Below are 20,962 nucleotides of genomic sequence, written 5' to 3'. Positions count from 1 at the left end.
TATTAGTAGGATTTCAAAACTTGGGTTTAAGTCTACTGAGTCTTTGGCAGCACAGTTTCTGTCTCAGAACTGGAGTGGTGGGTGCCTACCAAGGTTGGGCATTTCCCGGGCTCGGAGCCCATTCTGTCCCACTGGCACTAACCACACCTGGAGCATGATGTCTGCTGTTCTGTAAGCACCAGTCTGCTCTCTCACCTTGTTTGCATCTTTTCACTAAAGCACACACAGAAAATGCTTCTTTTGAGTCTAGCTACTTCTTCCTGAGAGGATGCAAAGATACTTGTTCTTCTTGCAGCCAAAGGACTCTCAAAGCCTTGCATTTTTGGAAGAGGTAAGTGACGGAGGAGATGGATCTGCAAAGGTAAGAAAGACCATTCCTCAGAAACAGAATTTACAGCACAACTCTTGTTAAATTCCCAAACTCCAACTTTATGGATTACAGTGGAAAACCTCTGCCACACTAAATGCTGCTTTACTCCTGCTATCTGTATCAGGCAAGGAGATTCTACAGTACTTCCAAGATACCACTCCATAGGATACCACTCCATAGGATGCTATTAGAATAACAGAAGGTGAAGCCAGGTGATGAAAAACACATTTGTCAAGGGTTTGGTGTGACAGACATCCATTTCTGAGCTGTCATGTGCTCTAGTATCTGTTTTACATTCCTACACAGGGTTTTGTAACAGTGAGAGGAAGTGGTCAATTCTTTCAAATTTGAGAGAGTCATGCTGGCACTGATTTCTGCGGCTGCAGTCATGTGTCAAGAGATTATTTGTGCTGGCACAGTGAGCTCAATACGTGTCTACATTCTTGATACTTGAATCTCAAAAACTTCACTAGAAGAGATGCCAGTAAACTGTTATTTCCTCTAAGTACCAGTTCTCCATAGATATAATCATAGTAGCAGCCATCACATTTGTGCTAACACTGGCCAGCAAGGATTGAAATCTTGGCCCTGTTAAAATCTTTGGTAAAGATTTGGCTGAGAAATTTAAATAGGTTTCCACACCAAAAAAAAAAAAAAAAAAAAAAAAAAAAGTATGGAAGGAAAAAATAGAGGTCTGTGTAATAAGAGTAAAATGTTTTTTATTTTCAACTTCCTGGATGTCAATGTTTTTACTCTATAAAAAGTTCAAATTTGTTTGTGCTGCAAGAAACCTCCACAACAAAAGTTCACTCCTCATTTTCATATCTACCTCCAAAACTAAATTCCTGTCAGTACTGTGTTTTAACCCAGATGGTGGCAGAACTACAGCCCAGCTAGATACCGGACAGCCTAGTGAGGGGTGATGGGACAAGTCATATGCCAGCTGAATTCCTTCTGGTGAACAAAGAGATTTTGTTAATGTTCTTAAAAGCTGATGATGCACCAGAGGGTATCCAGCCTTCAGACAGAAAGTTTCATCTTTGCAAATGTGATCTAACAGGTGCCCTGTGCTAATCAAAACAAGTTTGTTCCTTGATTGGTTTTAATTGATTTTGGAAGCCAGCTCTGTAAACCAAATACCTGTGGCACCAAATATCTAAACCATGAAAAACACTGTGGAGCATCAGGTCCTCGACCTAATAGCCACAGGAAATTCCAGACTAAATGTTCCCAAAAGTTGAGTTGATCACGCCTCATCTTTTTGATGACCCTAAGAATTACTATTAACATGTTACACAAGGATTCGAAAATGCTGCCAAAAATTAAAGGTTGAGATTTTCCCATTCTAGGCTTCTTTACCTATTTCCCTTTTTATTTACCTTTTATTTATTCATTATGCTGATTTATTTTTGCTCAAAAACGTGGGCAGCTTGAGTGGCAGGAGCAACAGCAGATGGCAGCACCAAGCTGCTGGATCGGGGCTGTCAGCGCACACAAGGGGAAAACACGAACTGAGATTTTAACAAAATTTTCTGAGACTTTGTTTGCTTTCAGATCTCCTTCTTTTCTCCAATTCCTTTGGATTCGTTTTGTTTTCTTCCGATTTTTCTACTCAGAATTGGAAAAATAAAGAGAAAAAAGAACAGCAGATGAGGAAAGTTGCTATGTCAGGTCATCCTGTATTGATTTAGTAGAAGACGGTAAGACCTGATGTGACCTGCTGAATGGATGACATGAGGTTATGGCCTAGCCTACCAGCACTTCACGTCCTATTAAACACTCCACAGGGGCAACATCTGGAGGGTTAAACAGCTGCTGGGTAATGCAATTTTAAATACCACTTCATCAAAGTAATAGACTCCACAGGACCCTCTTGGGATCTGTACACTGATGTGTTCCAGGCTTTGTGTGCTGCAGCCCTTTTGTGTAACACATTAAGGAGACCCTGATAGCTCTCACTTTAGCAGAGTGATAGAACCGAGGTTTGCAAATTCATCTATGGAACAACACCTTGCTGAGCCTGGGATCAAACACATGGCCTTTATGGGTTTTCTCTTCTTTTTTTTCTTCATCAAAGCTTGATATTTGGTGCACCCAAAATTACAGTAAGCTAAAGAAAAGATTTAAGAAGAATAGATTTACTCTTGAGTCTATTTTTCAGCAATATATGAGCTTCCAAAGGAGATCTCATCCATGTTTTCTGTTCTCCAGGATAGTTAAGGAGGAGGGAGCAAATCTTCTCTGTTCTCAACATAACCAGCCAAGCTTTCAATCTGAATAACAAAAGGATTCCTCAGGCCCTTACCAGACCTGGCTCCTCTCTTGCATTCTTCAAATACAATCCCTAGCTCCAGCAACACAAATCATGAAGGAAATGTGGTCTCGTTTGGTCGACCATGGAGGCTGGTGCCACCACCTAGCTGCAAATCAACACACCTGACAGTAGAATGGTATGCAATATTCCAAAATAGCTCCTTCCACTTTTTTATAGTTGCTAAGCAACAATTAGAAGTTCTATTAAATACTTAATAAATCAATTGCTTTAGTCACATTAAATAATTAATCACTTTGAGAGACGACAGCCCAATAACTTTTTCTATTGCCTGCTAATGCAACATTTGCTTTCTGATTCTGAATCCAGTGAAACCCTTAGCAAACACAGATCCCTGCTTCTGGGCAGGCAGAATTTGATAGCTGTCACTAATTGAACTCTCTCACTACCAGGAGCATATGGAAGGACACTTGGCAACTCCTTTCCAGGGAGAAAAGCACAGGGTAAAACCTGCAGACAGCATGAGCCAGCATCCTTTGGCCCAAGTCAGTTGAAAGAATTCAGTTCTTTCTGAGCAAGTATCTGCCCTTGGTGTTGTCCTTACTTAGACATCCTTCTCTCTGCTATGCTGCAATCATTTCAGATTAAAGGGCAGAGGAAAATTCCTCAATTACCTGCCATAGTTTTTGTTGAGATATTCTGGGTAATTTTCTTTGTGATGCCTTTTAAAGAGGGATGTAGTCATACAGGAGCAGGAGGAGTTATGAACCTGGCAATAGCTACCACTGCCATTTTATTTTTGTTATTGGGTGCTTACGCACTTTGGGATGTTAGGGAAGGACCAGAGAAATGGCTTGTTTTATCTCTTTCTCTACTGAGCTGTACAAAACAATCTTCAGCTACCATAATGTCAACAGAGGCACTGAACAAAGCACTGTATTGTGTGCCGTAGCCTCACTTGACATCTTCCATGCCATTCCTGCACAAAGTATTTACGCCAGGCAGTACTACCCACAGATGATTCTATTAGGTAACTATTCTTTGGAAATTGTAACATTTTTGAATGCACATATATGAAAGATGCCCTCCTCTCACTAAACTACTTTGTGGCCTATGCTTTAGAAACAGAATCTATTAACACTGCAGGCATATGAGCTACTGTAATTTACTTACTGAAATTATTTTCCCTCACTCATTACTGCTGAGGACACCACGGCTGCCCTCCATCTGTGGAGAGGTCTTCATAAGAAAATGGGGAGCAGTAGGGAAACAGCATGGATTCTCCAAAGAATGCATTAGTTTATTTATTTATTTCAAATGTCTTTCATGTCTTGGCTTTGTGCATCTTTTCCAAGAAACAAATGCTTCACAGATGGAAAGAAGCAATTTTCAGTTGTAAAAATTCTAAACAGTTCAGGTGAAATGAAAAACAGAGCTTCCTGGAGACATGCCAGCTTTTTCTTTTTATTCATTTTTTTCTCTTCCCCAGCCTCACTTTGATTGTAAAAATATTCACCCACCTCCAGACTTTATAGCATGAGAAATGCCCTTCCTGGGGTCTAATCTATGCCTGAGGTATCAGTGCAGATCGATCAGAAAGGAAGGCTCCTATTTCCACGCAGACTTTACACATCTGCTCTGATTCTCTGCAGGGTGGATCCTCAGTAACCCTGCTGCAAAAATTGAGTCTTGTATAAACCAAGCTTATACTGGCATAGCTCCTCTTCTGCTACATTGTGATCAGGAAGAGGTCTAATTTGTCCACTGATACTCTGTTTTCTGTCAATTCATAAGGTTAGGTCGTGAAATTAGGGAAAAAGATCACAGTCAATTGGTGAGAAAGAGTAATGAGCTTATTTTTGGATTCCTCCTGCTGATAAAACCTTTAAGGATTTATGGCAGATCAAATTAGCAGGAGCTTTAGTAGATACCCTCATAACCTTTGGATAGCCCACACTGCCTATGAGGCAGTTAAATCTACTGCACACTCCCCATGGGGAGCTTAATTCATCCTCCAGGACATCTGCCTTGGAGCCAGACACCCATAGCCAGACACTTACACATCCATGGCTTCCCATGTGGAGACTGAAGCCCAGCAGTGGACAAAAGAGTGCCTGCCTAGCCCTGCTGGTGGCCATGAGGCTGGAGCTGGAGCAATCCCCACCTGGGGCAGGCATCTGCAATGAGCAGAACAAGCACAGGGCACCAGAGCAGCTTCTGGGTGCTGGGGGGGTGAGTCCAGTTCCCTGGGCTCTAAATCGTTTGGGACCCTCAGGATCAGAGACTAAGAAAAGTAGAGAAGGTGGCCTGTAGTTGTAAGCTGCTGCCACGTCTTGGGGAAGGCAGGTCTGACACACACTAATGCCTAAAGCTCAGTCACTGGCGCCCTTTGGATATTGCAGTGGATTTTACAACGCACATTTGACGAACATGCCGTGCGAGGGCCTGCAGGAAGAGAGTGAAACACTCAGCAGTGGGTGCTGAATCAGGGTCTGAGCGTGTAATCCAAGGTTATTTGCTATAAAGTCTAGGACATTCCCTTAAAAATGTTGAGTTGTGCAGGAAATGTCTGGTTACTTGTGTAACTGTTTGCAAGATACACAAACTCATCAGGCTCTGACTCCTAAGTCTTATGACAATAATGCATTTTCTTCCAGACATGTTCAGTTGCATATCTGATACACATACTGCTCAGCCAAAATGACTTGTTAGTGATTTATTTGGAATATCCAGCCTTTACCATATGACATCACCTCCTCAACTTGATGAAAAAAAGGTTTAGACTGAATTCTTCCCATTAAAAATAATGGGGCAATAGGTTTCTTGATGCCAATATTTACTGATATCAAAGAAAAATATTGTCTTGGTTATTTGTCTTAATTTAGCCCAAGCAATACACAAAGCACAGTGTACAAAAACAATATGTTCCTTCTTCTAAACCAGATCATCACTTACTAATTGCTATATGATTTTAATGAAAACAGAGGCATGATTCAGTTACGCTTCATAAAAATTATCTCACTATATTTGTTTCTTTTCTTACCCTGATTGATAGAGAGACCATGTAAAATTACTTTCTATATCTGCCTTCACAAAGAACCTCAGAAAGATTGTTTTTAAACTGTCCATTATACAAAATACAGGAGAATGAGACCCAGATCCTTTGCTAAGTTATGTAAGAAACGGTTGCATTATGTATATGCAATTGTATATATACAGGTATTAAAATATGTACTCTGTGTCTGTGTGTGCCCACACATATAGAATTAATTTTATACTTTAATTAAAGCTTATGGATCTCAATGATATTTGAACATTCCTAAAATTCAGTTGTTGTATTTGGATACATTTTGCACAGACCATTCAATATATCTACATCCAATATAAAATCCAACCTAACACTAGGGCAAGTTCATGTGAGAACTGATATGCTCAGAGAGAATGCTTTGCTTATGAGCGTGGACCCGGATGCAGACAGAGAGGTGCCTTACCTTCCTGTGACTTTTGTCCTGTTCAGAAACTCACATGGAATCCCAAGTGTTGCAAGCTCAGATAAAACATCAGAGAAAAATAATTTCAAGCAAGGACAGGCATGTGAATAGCTAAAAGACTTTGTAAGAACTAGTCTGCTTCCAGCACACCAGAATAAGAAAGCTTGAGCCCAGATTTTTTACTGAGGACTCAGGGACACATTTGATGATGAATGAAACTGCCCCTTCTCTGTTGCCTTTCCATTGCTTAAGAAACCTTCATCAGAAGTTACAAATGCATTTTTCTCAGACCTTTCTACCGCAGCACGACTCATTTACAGGCATTCAGCAGATCTTTGCTTCCATCTACATTGGGAAATTTCTCCTCCTGCCTCCTCTTGAGCAGTTCCCATTCCAGGCTCCACACCAGGGGTGGGGTGCAATGGCAACCATGATCTGTCAGTGGCAAGCACATCAAAACCCATGAATTGGCAACTCCTGGACTTCAGTGACTATAAACAAGCCCAAACCCTGCCACACACGTGCAAAACTAACTTTTAGCCATAGCTCACACACTGCTAGTTTGGGGAAGGAGGGGAGAGGATTTCTGTCTGGTTGCCACTAGATGGAGGGAAGCCAAAACTGTATATTTTATTAGTCTTGTGATGGAAACACATTCTTTCCATATATAGGTTTGGGATTTTTGTTGTTTGGGTTTTTTTCTTAAATAAGTCTATTAAGCTGAGAAGCAAGCCTGTCTGGTTCTGGACTGAGAGAGCCCTGTTAATGTTAGTGTGCTGCTGTGATTTGTAACTTGGGTTCACGCAAAGGATTGATAACACGTGAACACCAGAGAACTGAAGTAAAATTTTCAAATTACTTTCCTTTCTTTGTCTTCCAGCACCCAATTCAGATGAGTAAATAAGGAGTTTTAGCTGTGGAGAGAGTTCTTGTGCTGTGACTACAGAGGCACACAGGTTCTATCTTTGGGCTTTTAAGGCAGATCATTAATACCTGGTGGTGCTGATAACCTTCAAAGAGTTTAAGCAATAGTCCATCTTTCCTTTTTCTCTTTCACTCTGTTAGCCCACCTTTTGCACTTGTCCATGCCTGCATCTAAACTCCTGTGCTCTGCTCAACTAATTACATACTAATAACACATGGGGAAATCACAAGATATTTCCTCTTGGTGTGCAGTATATTATCAACCACTGTTTTCATAGCACAACTGGTACTCCCCGATGTGCTCAGCATTGTTCTACTCCATCTAGGGGAGCTTGGTTATTGTTTTAAATGGCAGGTGACAATAAGGTAACAGCTATGGTTTCTCAAAATCTAGTACACACAGATGTGTTCTTTGAAAAGTGCAGTGCAGTTTGAATGGTGAGCATGGTGAGCATACCTACATAAAGTTCATTACACTGTTGTTTTTTAATTATACCAAATCTGCATATGCCTGAAACAGTTGAAGTCCCTGAAAGTCCAAGGGTGTTTTAGGAACTGTTTTGCTTAGAGAAGAGAATAGACTAGACTAGACTAGACTAGACTAGACTAGACTAGAATAGAATAGAACTACTTGAGTTGGAAGGGACCTACAATGATCCTGTAGTCTGATCCATCAGATTCATCAGACTGACCAAGGGCTGACCAAGTTTAATACATGTTAAAGGCATTGTCCAAACGCCTCTTTAAGGCACTGAAAGGATTTGGGCATTGGACACTTCTCTAGGAAGCCTATTCCAGTGTTTGACCACACTCTCTATATCTACTAAACTCCTAAGAACATTTATTTCATCTTACATTTTATTTCGCAAGAAAGTAAGCAATTTTTTCATACTCTTCCTTGAATCTGAATTATAAGCTATTTTTTTTACCCTTATTCCTTCTGAAGCAGGAAATATTACTAGTTTACAAACTTTGAAGGCATTCTGTTAAGCAAATGAAAACCTTGCAGATCTCTGCTACTGCTAATACTCTTCCAGATGAGGCTGCTTGGATGTTACTTATTTTCCACCAAGTGAGGTTCCTTTTTACAGAACTCAGTGATGAAATGATTTAAGGCAATAGTTGCTCAGAAATCCAAATACATCTCATCAAGAGCCTTTTAAAAGAAAATTTTGTTGAGGAATGTTTCTGCTTGAAGAATAATCTTGTATTTTCTCCAGGAAGTTTTGAACAGATTCAGGAAAAAATAGAAACTTTGAAACATTAATATTTCTACTTTAAATATTCTGTTACTCTATTTTTCATATTTTTAAGAAAGCAATGAAATTACTAAGTATAACAGAACAAAAGATTATAAATATGATTATTATTAATTGATGGATATTTTGACTCTAAACAAAATTTTGTTTGAGATTTTGAAACAGGTTAGTGGAAATTACAGAACAGCAAAAAAACCTGACGTTTCAATGTAGAGTGCATCAATTTGAAACCAAACCACTGTTTCTGTATGAAAGAGTTTTTCAACCTCTTTCAGAGAGCTCCCCATGTCAAAGGCTCACCTCCCCATGTTGTGCATGCACACTTTCAAGTCTGCCAGCGTTTAATAATGAGGGACAGATTGTGAATCTCAGTTGTGCAAGCAGAGCTGATTTTTTTCCATTCCAAGACTGGAATTGAAGTGAATCAGGGCAAGAGCCAGACATTCTCATCATGGACAGGAGAAGAAGAGTGGGCAGGAGTATAGAACAGAAAGGGACAAGGAAATGCACTAGCAGCCCAGGCTTGCTGCTTCTGGGACTTCCAGGGGGAAAGGGAAACTGAGCACAGCTGGGCTGCTTCCAGCTAGGATTCTGACAACTTCCCACATCCCAGCTCTTCCTTCAGCAAAGCAGTGGAAACATCCAGTTTAGCCCTCTGGCACACACAGTCTGTTTTCTAACCAAAAGGCATGACTTTCTAAGCAACCAAATTTTTCTAACCAACACTTTAAGCTGGATACAGCTGTCATATAATGACTTCCTAGTTAGGAGTATGGCAAGGCTGTCCCAAGTACTACAGGACATTTTGATGCAAAAAACAAAGGGTTCATTGACCCTTCTTCACTAATGATTTTCTGATTATCTCCCTCTTCCTTGAAAATCCTCCTGGAGTATTGGTTCAATATCACATGTTACAAACATCAGATACATCAATAGCTCTTGAAATTAGCATAGGATTTCTTTCAGGGCTCTCACACACCTTCTGACTATTCCTCATCCTATCTTCTTCACAATAGCTGGCACCACTGCATTAAAAATGTGCTACAAAGAAGTTTATGATTATTTGTTGTTTTGATGAAACACTGACTGTAGCCATTAATATCCATATAAATTTCTAACCTGCATTGGTGGGGATATCTACAACTAATTAACTTCAATTTCTTAAAAATCACATAAAATACAAAAGACTTTGTGAGCTTTTTTGATACTCATTGGAGAGAAAGAAGCATGTTTATAGGGCAAATAATTTCTTCTGATGCCATTTGTGAGGCTATGATACCAATAACTCAAGGGATATCTTTTTCCTTCTGCCAGTCACAAAAGGGCACCTAGGTGAATACTTAAAGTTGATAATTAATACTTTAGAAGGTAAAATTGTGTCAGATGAATCCCAACAACTATGTTGTAATTTTATCTTGCAGTGAAAAACGAGGGTTTGGCAAGCAAAAAGCTCTGTATTAGAATATAGCTATGTATATGCTAATGCATATGTATTTAAATAATAATGAGTCTATCCAAACCCCATAAATGAGCAACTATATTATCCTAATAATATTCTAATAATATAGTGATTCTTTTCATCAACTATGTTCTTTCCTTTTTCACCTACCTTTCTATCTTCATAGCCTTGAAGATATCACTATCTAAGTACTTGGTATGTGGTCTTAATTTTTTAACTTATTGAAGAAAAACTACTTGGAAACATCTCACTCTCTTAATTGCATATTGTTTGGCAATATTCTGTAGTGCAAAAAGGGTTTTTAAATTAGGTTGCTTCCTGAAACTCATCTCACAAGCCTCAAGTCTTAGTGTAGTTTTGCAGCAGTGAAATACCATTTCACTTGGAGGCTGCAAAGAAAATTGCTTCCTTCACTGCTGTTCAGGCAGGATCACCAAGCAAAGGGGAGAAGGGATCCTGCTGGGGCTGCACTGGCAGTGCCTGAGGTCAGGGAAGGGGAAAGTGAGTGGCTGCTGCTCATGTGCACGCAGTGTTTGCTCCAGAGTGTTTGTGCCTGGGAGCACAGGAGCCACAGCCTGCGCTCAGGACGAACACAGCTCTGGCAGTGTGTCCTTGCCATTCAAACCTGTTATTCAGCCTGCCCAGTGCTAGGCCTGTCCTTAGTCATGAAGGAAAATTATGCCAGTGAAAGCAATTCTTTTTGATATGGAAAAACGTCAGAAGGGGCTTGGATAAGATTAGAAAAACAATTTCCTTTGCTGACCAAACACAGATTTTAAGCCAGGTCACCAAAGGTGAAATGTCACTACACCAAGTTATGTAGTTTTGACTTCTCAGTTAATCCTTATTTCAAGGTAATGAAACTTAACTGTCAGCTGGAATACCGTGTCCAGCCCCAGTATCTACACCTTCAAAAGGATTTTGAAAAATTGGAAAGCATTCAGGAAACCACTTCAGGAATGCTTTGAGAACTCTTTAATCCAGCAGACAAAGGCATAACAAGATCCAGTATCAGAAAGCTGTGTTTTGAAATATTCAGATTAAAATAAAGGTTATAAGAATTGCATAAGCAGGGAAGGACTTACTACATTATCCATCACTTCTAACTTTTGAATCTAGACTCGTTAATCTTATTAAAAAGATCATAATTTGCTTAGCTAGAGCTATGGATTTGAGTTGAGAATTTAAAGATTTTTAAGATTCCTCTTGGGCCTTGATAAGCAATAAGTCAATGTGAAGTAAGGTACTTAACTTTCAAGCATTATGTCTCTTGTCTTCTCTCTTTGAGCACTTAAAAGTTGGTACAATAGTCGCATACCCAAAGGAAAACCCAAGCCAAGCTTTAGACAAACTTTGATCTTTGGTTATTTTAAACTATGGTCTTTGATTCTTACAGAAGAAAAAAATACATTGTGGTGGTTTTTGTTGTTTTGTTGGTTTTGGTTTTTTTTTAGTTTGGTTTGTTCAGTTGGTTTTTTATGAGGCTTGGTTTTGGAGTTTCTGGGTGGTGTTTTTTTGTTAGTTTGTTTGTGTTTGTGTGTGTGTTTGTGTGTGTGTGTGTGTGTGGTAGAGATGTGAACTATGATCCAATCTTAGACATATGTTCTAGGTGAGGGGGAAGAGATCATGCTGCAAAGAACTACTATAGATAACAATTTGCTCTAGGACTCTTTCCATACTTATTCAAAGTTCACTTGCAAATTATAGATTCATCAGACTTGATCAGTATTTAGAGGCACTCAGCAATATTTTACCAAAAGAATATACTTCAGATCATTCGTAGTTTCTGTATTTGGCATTCTTATTGCAATGGTTACCTGGTATTGTTTATGTTACCCGAGTAACATAAATAACACCAGGAGTGGATGAGTGATCTAACGCATCAAGCGTTAGAGTACTTGTACTTGTGTCCCATCCACAGAGGCTTCCTTGAGTAAAATTTCATTACTTAATCAGAATATGAAAAATTGCATAAGCAAAACTTTAATTATTTGAGGTCCTTAAAATATTCTCTGAGTTCTTTGCACCAGCCCAATGAACTTTCAGAGGAAAGTGGACTGATACATCAGAGAATTGTGATGTCCCCTTCTCTTTAACACATCATTTTTCTAGGTGCTATGCTGCACCTTTTACCTATTGCTTCTCCATGTCTTTGTATGTAACTTTGTAGTTGTCAAATCCTTCTGTGACCAGAGCTTTCGCAGACTTTTCCTTATGTCTGTTTTCTTCTCATCCTGACCACTCCAATTCCAGATTATTCCATTCCCACAGGCCCTGGATTTAGAAAATTATGCCAATTGTGAAAATTAGAAGGCATATGGGCAAGTCCCCTTGCTATAGCTACACTATGGAGTTTTGCTCATCTGAAGTCCATTTTTCCACTGCAGATGTCCAGGACATCTGAATGAAGCATATGATACTTTATGACATGAAGTAATTTTCTCACTATGCGTACCCAGAGCACTTCAGGAGCAGCAGAACTTCTAACTTTTATCTCTGAATGTTTTTGAATTTCCTTGTGGTTAGAGGGAATAGCACTAAGCCTGCCCTCTTACATAACATTTAAGCAGACAGTGATGGTATTGAAAACAGATCTGTAGACATGCTTATATATTCAGAAGTTTGTTTGTTTACTTCTAATTATGTAAGCTGGCTTGCTAGGAGCAACATACGCCTTCCTTTTCAACTAAAGGATTCATGAGGTTGTTAAATGAAAGTACGGATCTAGGACTAGAACAAAAATAACTATGGGGTGCACTGCCTTCTGGTTTCCAGAATGATTTAAATGGTCTAATCTTATTTCATTAGCCTGTGAATTTCTCCTTATTCCTACCCAGGCTTATCATCATATATAGAAAAGTGGATTATTCAGATCTTAAATAGCATGGCATGAAAAGAGAGATAAGTACACATGGCAGTACTGTCATTTTTAACTTGCTTAAGATCCTTAAGTTCTTTGCAGCTGGAAGCTTTATAAATACTTGGTTGTAATCAAATACATCATTTAGAGAAAGCACTGCTTTTCCACATGCAGTGTCAAGCACTCATGACAACTGCTGCAGAGCCTGTAAAATAATAAACATACCTGCACTGCCTGGACTGCTCTGTGTTCCCTATGGCTGAGCGCCTCCTGGTCCCTGCATAATTTACCATAAATTAAAATAGATAGTGTATTTCATCTCTGATTGACATCAAAATGGATAAGCATCTATGTGAACAGTAATACGTCTCATTATCAAATCTTATAATCAAATTGAATAATTACAAAGTGATTGGTATAGATACCTGAAGCACCCTACCTTTGATGTCTATTATTCTGGTAATGATCCTAGTCCATCACTAAGAAAATATAAGGAACCAAGGAATATCCTGTGCTGGAAGGGACCCAAAAGCACCATTGAGTTCAACTCCTGGCCACGCACAGGACACCCCAGGAGTCACACCCTGTGCCTGAGAGCATTGTCCAAGCACTTCTCAAACTCTCTCAGGCTGGTGCTGTGATCACTTCCCTGTACCAGTGTCCAGCCATGCTCTGGATAAAGAACCCTTTTCTAATATCTAATCCAAACCTCCCCTGACACAACTTCATACCCTTCCCTTATGTTCTGTCCCTGGGCACCAGAGAGAAGAGATTGGTGCTTGCCCCTCAGCTTCCCCTTGCAAGGAAGCTGTGGACTGCTATAGACCACAAAAGACCACAAACTCCCTCAACAGTTTTCTTGAATGTTAATAAAAGTTAGTTGATTTTTGAGAATGGACACTCATCTGCATTCATTTAGATTCTGGCTCAGCCTCCCAGAGGGTGGCAGGTGAGCTGGGTTAGCAGCAAGCATCCTCATGGAAGTGAGGATGGCTGGAGCGGGAAGATGGCACACCTTGCTCCTAGAATTTGTGATAGAACTCTTCAGATGCCAGATTTTCTCCTGAAATGTATTTTTTTTTTTTTGGTAGTTCTGCTCTTTTATCAGTTTGAACCTGACATTGTATTTTTGTGGTAAAGGACAGAGCTTGAATCCGAGAAATTCCTTGTCTCTTCAAGAAGAAGAAAAGACAAATCTTTATTTAATTTTTCCTTAAATTCACTCTCCTTAAATATTATCTCTTTACATACATAATTTTTATTGCATAACACACAGTAGTTGGGATCATGTTTTATTTAAAAGAAGACTTCAGTGTGAATCCACCCAGAGCTGACAAAGATCTCTTAATAACTAAAAAAAATAAAGAAGGAACTGAAGGAATTAAGAAACAATGTGCTATGTTAGTTACTGCACATATATCTCTCAAAGTTTTGATGGATAATTTAGTCAGAAATGGACAGACATTATTGTGTGACATTAGGAGCAAAGAGAAAGAAAGAATTCCATCATTTACATGAAGTTGATAAATTAAGTATTAACTGTGCATAAATTTTATAAAACTGGCCAGTTAAATTAACACAACTTGGCAAAAATAATTCAATTCATGGTCAAATTGTACAATTAAAACAAGCTGGTGCTGTTCTAACCGACATATTTCACTTAAAAATACATATAAATATTCCTAGATTTCCAGCAAATAAAAGACTGCACTTATTCTGGCCCAATCTCAGTCCATTCTGTTTCATCCAACACAAGTAAATGGTTTTGTAGTGATACAATTTTTTTGTTGTTATTCAGTTTTAATGGTCTCTGATCACATCTATTTATTTCCTATTATGAAAAAGTCTCTTAAGAAAATTAATTAGAATCATAAAATGTTAAGGGTTGGAAGAGACCCTAAATATCATCTAGTCCCAACCTCCCCTGCCATGGGAAGGGACAGCTTTCACTAGAATAGGTTGCCCAAGGTCTTCTCCTACCTGATCTTAAACACTTGCCTGGGCTGGGGCATCCACAACCTTCCTGGGCAACCTGTTCTAGTATCTTATCACCCTCACTATAAAGAATTTCTTCACCATAACTAACCTTTTTTTCTGTAATTTTGTTTGCAAATGTTACTCCTTGTTCCATCACTACAGCTCCTGATGAAGAGTCCCTTGACAGTTTCCCTGTAGGCCCCCTGCAGGCACTGGAAGGTTGATGTGAAGTCTCACAAAACCTTCTCTTCTCCAGGATGAACAGCCCCAACTGTCTCGTCCACCTTTTCAGGGAAGTTGCTCCAGTCCACTAACTCATGGCCCTCCTTTGACTTGCTCCAACTGTTCCGTGTCCTTATGCTGGGGACACCAGAACTGAATACAATACTCCAGGTGGGGTGTCACAAGAGCAAAGTAGAATGGGAAAATTCCCTCCATCAACCTGCTGACCAGACTCCTTATGATGCAACCCAGGATTCCACTGGAGAATCTTTCTGGGTTGCCAGCACACACTGCTGGCTTATGTTGAGTTTTTCGTCAACCATCACGCCCAAGTCCTTCTCCTCAGGGCTGCTCTCAATTACTTTTCTGCCCAGCCTGGAGCTATTCCTGGGATTGCTAGGACCCAGGTGTAAGACCTTGCACTTTGCTTTGTTTATCTCAATGAGTTTTGCATCAGCCCATCTCTCACGTGCGTCAAGGTCTCTCTGGATGGCATCCCTTCACTACAGCATGTCCACTGCCACTCAGTGACACCACTCAGCTTGGTGCAGCAGTAAAATTGCTGAGGGTGCACTCAATGCCACTGCCCATGTTGCCAGCAAAGATGCTGAACATAAAGGGAGCAGGAATTATGTTTTCAAGGGCCTGCAGAGACAGCCATATGTGGCAAACATTACATTATAAGATATTCTGTGCTCTGTCACCTCATCAACTAATTCAGAAGCAGCTTAGTATTATTTCTTCAGAACAATTAGCTGACATGTTCATAATACATTTGAAATATTGAAGAGGACACAGTCTTTTGTTTGAACTGATGGTTTCAGTTAAATGCTTGTGTATTTCCCAAAACATCCAGGGCCAATCACTATCAGTGAGATATATTTAGGTTTAATTAAAATATCAAATTCAATAGTGCCATGTGATATTAATATAACAAGGGATATTAACTTCTGCCTTGTGTGATGCACATATTAAATTGTTATCACATGTACTCCATCCTCAACATATCCCTGGCAGGATTCTTGTCACTTAAAATCTGCCCCACTGTCAGAAGGAACCACCCATCATTTTATTTGTTCGATTGGAGCATCTTCTGCTGCTTGGGGTGGGGTAGGCTTTGTTTGCTTTGGGAAGCTCAAACATCTTCCACAACCTTCTTGGTCTGTTGTAGTGAGGAAAAAAGTGCTTGTTAAGTTCAAAGGAGACATGACCTCAGTCATGGACAGCAATGGCTGCTTCAAGAGCAGTACCAGGGGAAGCCTGAAGTACACAGAGAGCAAAAAAAGATGGAGCATTCCTTACAAAGTGTAACAGTAACAGCAGACTGAGAATTTTGCTTTCCTCTTCATAGCTGCAGGACATGAGATCCACAAGCAAGGACAATATGTAGCTTTTTGTGAATTTCTTCTCCTTTGCAACATGATGGAACTAATTAGGCTTCTTTCATCTCAGGGAAGTTCTGAATGATTTTTCCTCTGAAACACTAGAGATTTGAAACACTTCAAAAAAGAAGAAGCTAAAGATTCAAAAAGGAAGAAGCTTGGGCATATTATATGAGGATACAATAATTACAGCTGGGTTATAGAACCAGATTTTGAGAGGAAAACCACCAGGAGATGAAGACCTAAAGTGAAGCAAAGATACACTAGCTGATGCAGCTGGAGACAAACTCTTCCCAAATTCTGAAACTTGAATTTTACTTTTTCTCCCTTTCAAGTTGCATGAACTTGTGCTGTTTGGGAGTAGAGGGAGACATCACACAAAAAGTACCACTTGTAAGAATCTCACTCAACACTTTTTCATGAAAGAAATTAACCAGAGACCCTGTTAATTACTCACAGTTCTTGGAAGAAGCTGCATTGGCTGCCTTCCTGGTTCCACACATATTGCCTTTATTAGGCGTTATACAGCAAGTGAATCATACATGACAGGGCTGGTCTGGCTCTAATATTTTGAGGTTATCTGGTCCTATTTAGTGATGTTCCCTAGAGATCCAGATGTCCTCACAGCCCCTCATGGCAGAGAAGAAGGAAGAGAACTCATCTCAAATGGGCTTCTGTTCTCTGCTACTCATCTCTCTTCTTTGTCTAGATAATACTGCAATCTAACCAGAGATAATAGAATGGAGTGGAAATTAACTTGTGACTTCATCATTCATATCAGCCCAGATTTTGGGAGGATTGTCTGCTCTAAAACCAGTAGAGCATCATCAAAACAGGGAGAAAGAGTGTCTAAGGTTAATTTAGAGAAAGAGAAAACCAGACTTCAGAGAGATTTACATTTTTTTTTCTTTTAATTGTCACTGAAAGTTGTTACAAACAAAAGTCTAGACTGGTCATAGAGCGAATGAAACAGATATTGTAGGACGTGTGATGTTTTGGCACATGAGATGACTGCTTTCATTCTAGATTAGCAGTTTTTGAAGGATTCTGTGTAGCTCAGGTTCCTCAAGTTATTTAGGAGAATTGAAAGGTTTTGTAGTGTTCATGACTTTATGAACCATAGCTTTAAAGATAGTGTTGAGAGGCACTTCATTGGTCAAAGCTGGAATCATCCCCAGGGAAGAAAAAAAATTTTAATCAAGGAGAAATGTTCTTCAGGCCCTGTGTAGACAAGTCTTATTTAATCTGGTAAAGTGAATTTGTGAGCCTTCTGGAGACTTTTCAAAGGTAGATGTGTGAGGAGCCATTATTTGCTCCCAAAGAGCAAACAAAGCAGAAACAACTTTCAACTACCTGAAAGCCTGAGTGCCTGGAGCACATAGATGGGCTCAGGGCATCTAGAGAGTTTAAATGAAATTTTGATGGGAATGAAGTGAAAGAAGCTAAAGAAATGTAATAACAGTTTTTTTTCCTTCTAAGGTGTATAAGGTGTGCACAGAGTAAGTTATATTTGAAGTCAGAACAAGGCAATACTAAGAATGTTTCATTTGTGATGACTGTGAAATACAGAGATGGCACTTTTGCCAGGAATACCTTTAACCATGTTAATGAAGTTCTTTATCGGGGGTTGTATGAAGTATTTACTCATGTTCTGGGATGGGATGCTACCCTGTCTAGGTAGAGACATATTTTCGAGTTGTTTTCAACATAGCAAAGATAAAGTACTGAAAAAAACAGGATCAAAATTACTGCTGCTTAGAGTGCTTTCCTGGCTTAAATCCACAATGTTAGAAAGAACTCCAAACTAAAAAACAGGTGCACTATGTCCAAAGGCATTTAGGTGCCTAATTGTCTGTGAAAACAGTACGAGCCGTTGAAGATCTTGACAAGTGTGATTTATCTTGCAGGGACGCCACATTCTCCCGCATTCTTGCATCTTCTCCTAAGCCACAACCCGACATTGCCCACACGACCTATCCCACCGGCGGCTGAGTTATCGTGCAGATAAGCTGTGTGCCAAATGTTCCGCGTCAACAGTGGGATATCATGTTTTGTAATTCCCATTCAGAAAGGTGGCTTTGAACGGAAGTTATTAAGGAGCCACAAGTGGAATACTTGTGCTAAGTGAGTGTAGTTGGGGTGGGTCCAGCCACTGAAACGGAAGAAACTCAAGACCAGGAGTCAGTCACCAAGGACAGACCAGCCCAAGGCTCCAAATGGAAATGCACCCAGGAAAACTGAGAAATCATGGGTACCTCAAACCAAAGAGCAAATCAACAGCAAAGTGAAGAAATCAAAGAGCTTGCACTGAAAGTTGCGGATAAACATGAGCTAGGACTAGAACAAGGCAATGCAGGTTAGTTGAGAGGCAGGAACCATGAAGAAACAAAAGGGGTATTTGTAAGGCAGTGAGATCAGTTTGTGGGGCTGTACCTGAGTCAGAAAGGTATGGCATCCCTTGGACAGTCAGGAGTCTCAGGACAGCAATCTCCCAGGAGGGTATTGAGCCAGATCCTGTCTGCAGAGCTTGACCGCTTACTCAGGGCCTAAGAGAGGAGGATATGTGTGTAACCTGACACAAATCACCAGGTTGTTCATTCAGTGCAATATATTTGTCAATATACAAACAGGAATAATTCATATGATCACCAGCTGGGACCACCAGATCTCCCAGGTTTCTTCTTTTCTGATTTATGTAACTGTGGACTGTGTCTTGGGGCAGAAATGAGGTTGGGGTATGTGTCTGACAGTACCATTTCTCAAGCCTCCTTTGGCTCTGGGGCTGCGCTACAGCTCTTCGTGCTCTGCAGGCACTCCTGCCATATGTGCTCACAGATCAAGACAAGCTCTGAGTTCAGGGCTGCAAAGCAGAACAGCTTCTGTAGTGGCGATGACAAAGATACGGACCTTGCTGTGAAGGAGATGGGCACCAGTTGTTTGTGTTTTGTCTCAGTGTGAGACAAAAGACACGGATTACAGTCATTCCTGAAGGGTGGCCACATCAGAAGTAGAATACAGTCATTAAATCTGCACATTAAAAGTAGGTATAGGCTTCAACGTCTTGCTGAATTAATGGCTCTGTAATTGCCAGGGGACATTAAAAGGTTAGTCTGTTAGTTTAAGTACAGCATATAATAGAAGTCAGGCACTCACAGTGGAGGAAAGAAGCAGCAATATCAATACAAATGTGCTTTACAGTGATATTGCTGGGTAAATGCTATCTGCAGAATATAACTCTTTCAGTTTTTAAAATATAAACAAAAACCTGGATAAGTAACTACTTTTAATGGCATAAAATTCTAGTTTTAGACCACACCAAAGAATAAATATGCTGTGTATTTTCCCTGTCAGATCAAGACCCTTTGCAGTTCTCACTAACCAAACTGTAAAAAAAAAGAAAAAAGTTGTTTAGAATCCAAAATGTCTCAGTTTGCTTACTACTATATATGTGAAAAAAATATGTGTGAAAAACAATCATTGATCCAACAGAAAATGAAACATTTTTGGTTTAAAAATAAACCCCATAATGAGAAAATAAAAATTATTTATGAAGTCAAACGACTTTTAAATCTTTAAATTCCCCACATACCTTCTAGGATTATAGTAACCTGTGGAAGGTCATTATAGTTATAAGGGAAAAGATTAAATAAGCACTTAAGCAGACATAAATAAAACAGACAGGTTAAAAGCTATTAAATTGAACAAGACTAGAGGGAAACTTATCAGTGCTGTAAAGGAATCCAAACACAGAAGGAAACAAACACAATGTTGAAAATAGCTAATGGGAAGCAGCAACTCTGCAAATACAAAATCTTATTATGTCCTTAGTCATCTGTACCAAAGAAAGTTCTTGGTCCATAAGGAGGAGTATGGCAAATATATTACATGAAAACTTCTCTAATGAGTTCAGCAGTTTTTCCCCCAAATAACACATAGCAGGATATACAATTTGCATTGAAATTAGAAGACAATATGATTGCAAACTAGTAGCTAGAAGGAAGCCCAAGGGAACAGACTGCTATAATGTTTGCTTCAGCCAATGCTCAGCTGGAGGGCCGTAACCCTTCCTCTGACACAAATACCTGTCTGTTCAGGGAGAAAAACAGGAGGCTGAGAAGAGGCCTTGAAAATGGAGTCTACATTCTTCCCAGAAAAAAGTCAGAGTGAAGACTTAGGAAATACTGAAAGACAGTGTACACATATATATATGTGTGTATTTGTATGTGCATGTATGTATGCATCTGTGTGTATATATATATATATATATGTATATGTCAGCCAGTCACTTGGATCAGGAGCATGCAGGGAGAGACATGCCTGTGATGGAGGTGTCAGGGCTGGGGGCGTGACAGAAGTGCAGAAGATGCTGTGTCTCTTGGGCCATGGCTGGAAATGTAGCTTGGTCTCTAAACCAGCAATTTCATTTCTCCAGGGAAAAATAAATCAGCAACATGTGAAGGAAAAACATTTAATAAAAAGAAACAGGATTTTTTAGTTATTCTTGGGTGGTAACTAAAGTTCCAGAGGTGTAGCTTTACTGAATTCGCTGAGGGATGTTTCTGCTAATAAAGCTTTTAAAATGGGGGTTGGATTATACTCCAAGTATGGATATTTCTAAATATCTCTGGGTTTATATATTTCTCAATATTTCTATTTTTATTTTTCTGACTTTTGCCTGTACAAAATATAAACAAAACCATTCTTAACTAGTTCTGTATGCCCCAAAGAGACAAAAGTATGCATGTT

The 20,962-nt window shown here is 39.6% G+C and overlaps 1 long non-coding RNA gene across 1 annotated transcript; it reads left to right on the top strand.

Annotated features, from left to right (window-relative positions):
• The first annotated feature begins 1,019 nt into the window (after positions 1–1,019).
• Positions 1,020–20,710, top strand: LOC118685332 (uncharacterized). The gene is made up of 2 exons (XR_004979957.2): positions 1,020–2,820; positions 18,124–20,710. It is a non-coding gene; the product is annotated as an uncharacterized LOC118685332 (long non-coding RNA).
• Positions 20,711–20,962: the final 252 nt, after the last annotated feature.

The sequence above is a fragment of the Molothrus ater genome, chromosome 3 (assembly GCF_012460135.2).
Source record: "Molothrus ater isolate BHLD 08-10-18 breed brown headed cowbird chromosome 3, BPBGC_Mater_1.1, whole genome shotgun sequence".
Taxonomy (NCBI): domain Eukaryota; kingdom Metazoa; phylum Chordata; class Aves; order Passeriformes; family Icteridae; genus Molothrus; species Molothrus ater.
Note: the sequence above shows the minus strand (reverse complement) of the source record. Positions and strands in the feature narration are given on the sequence as shown.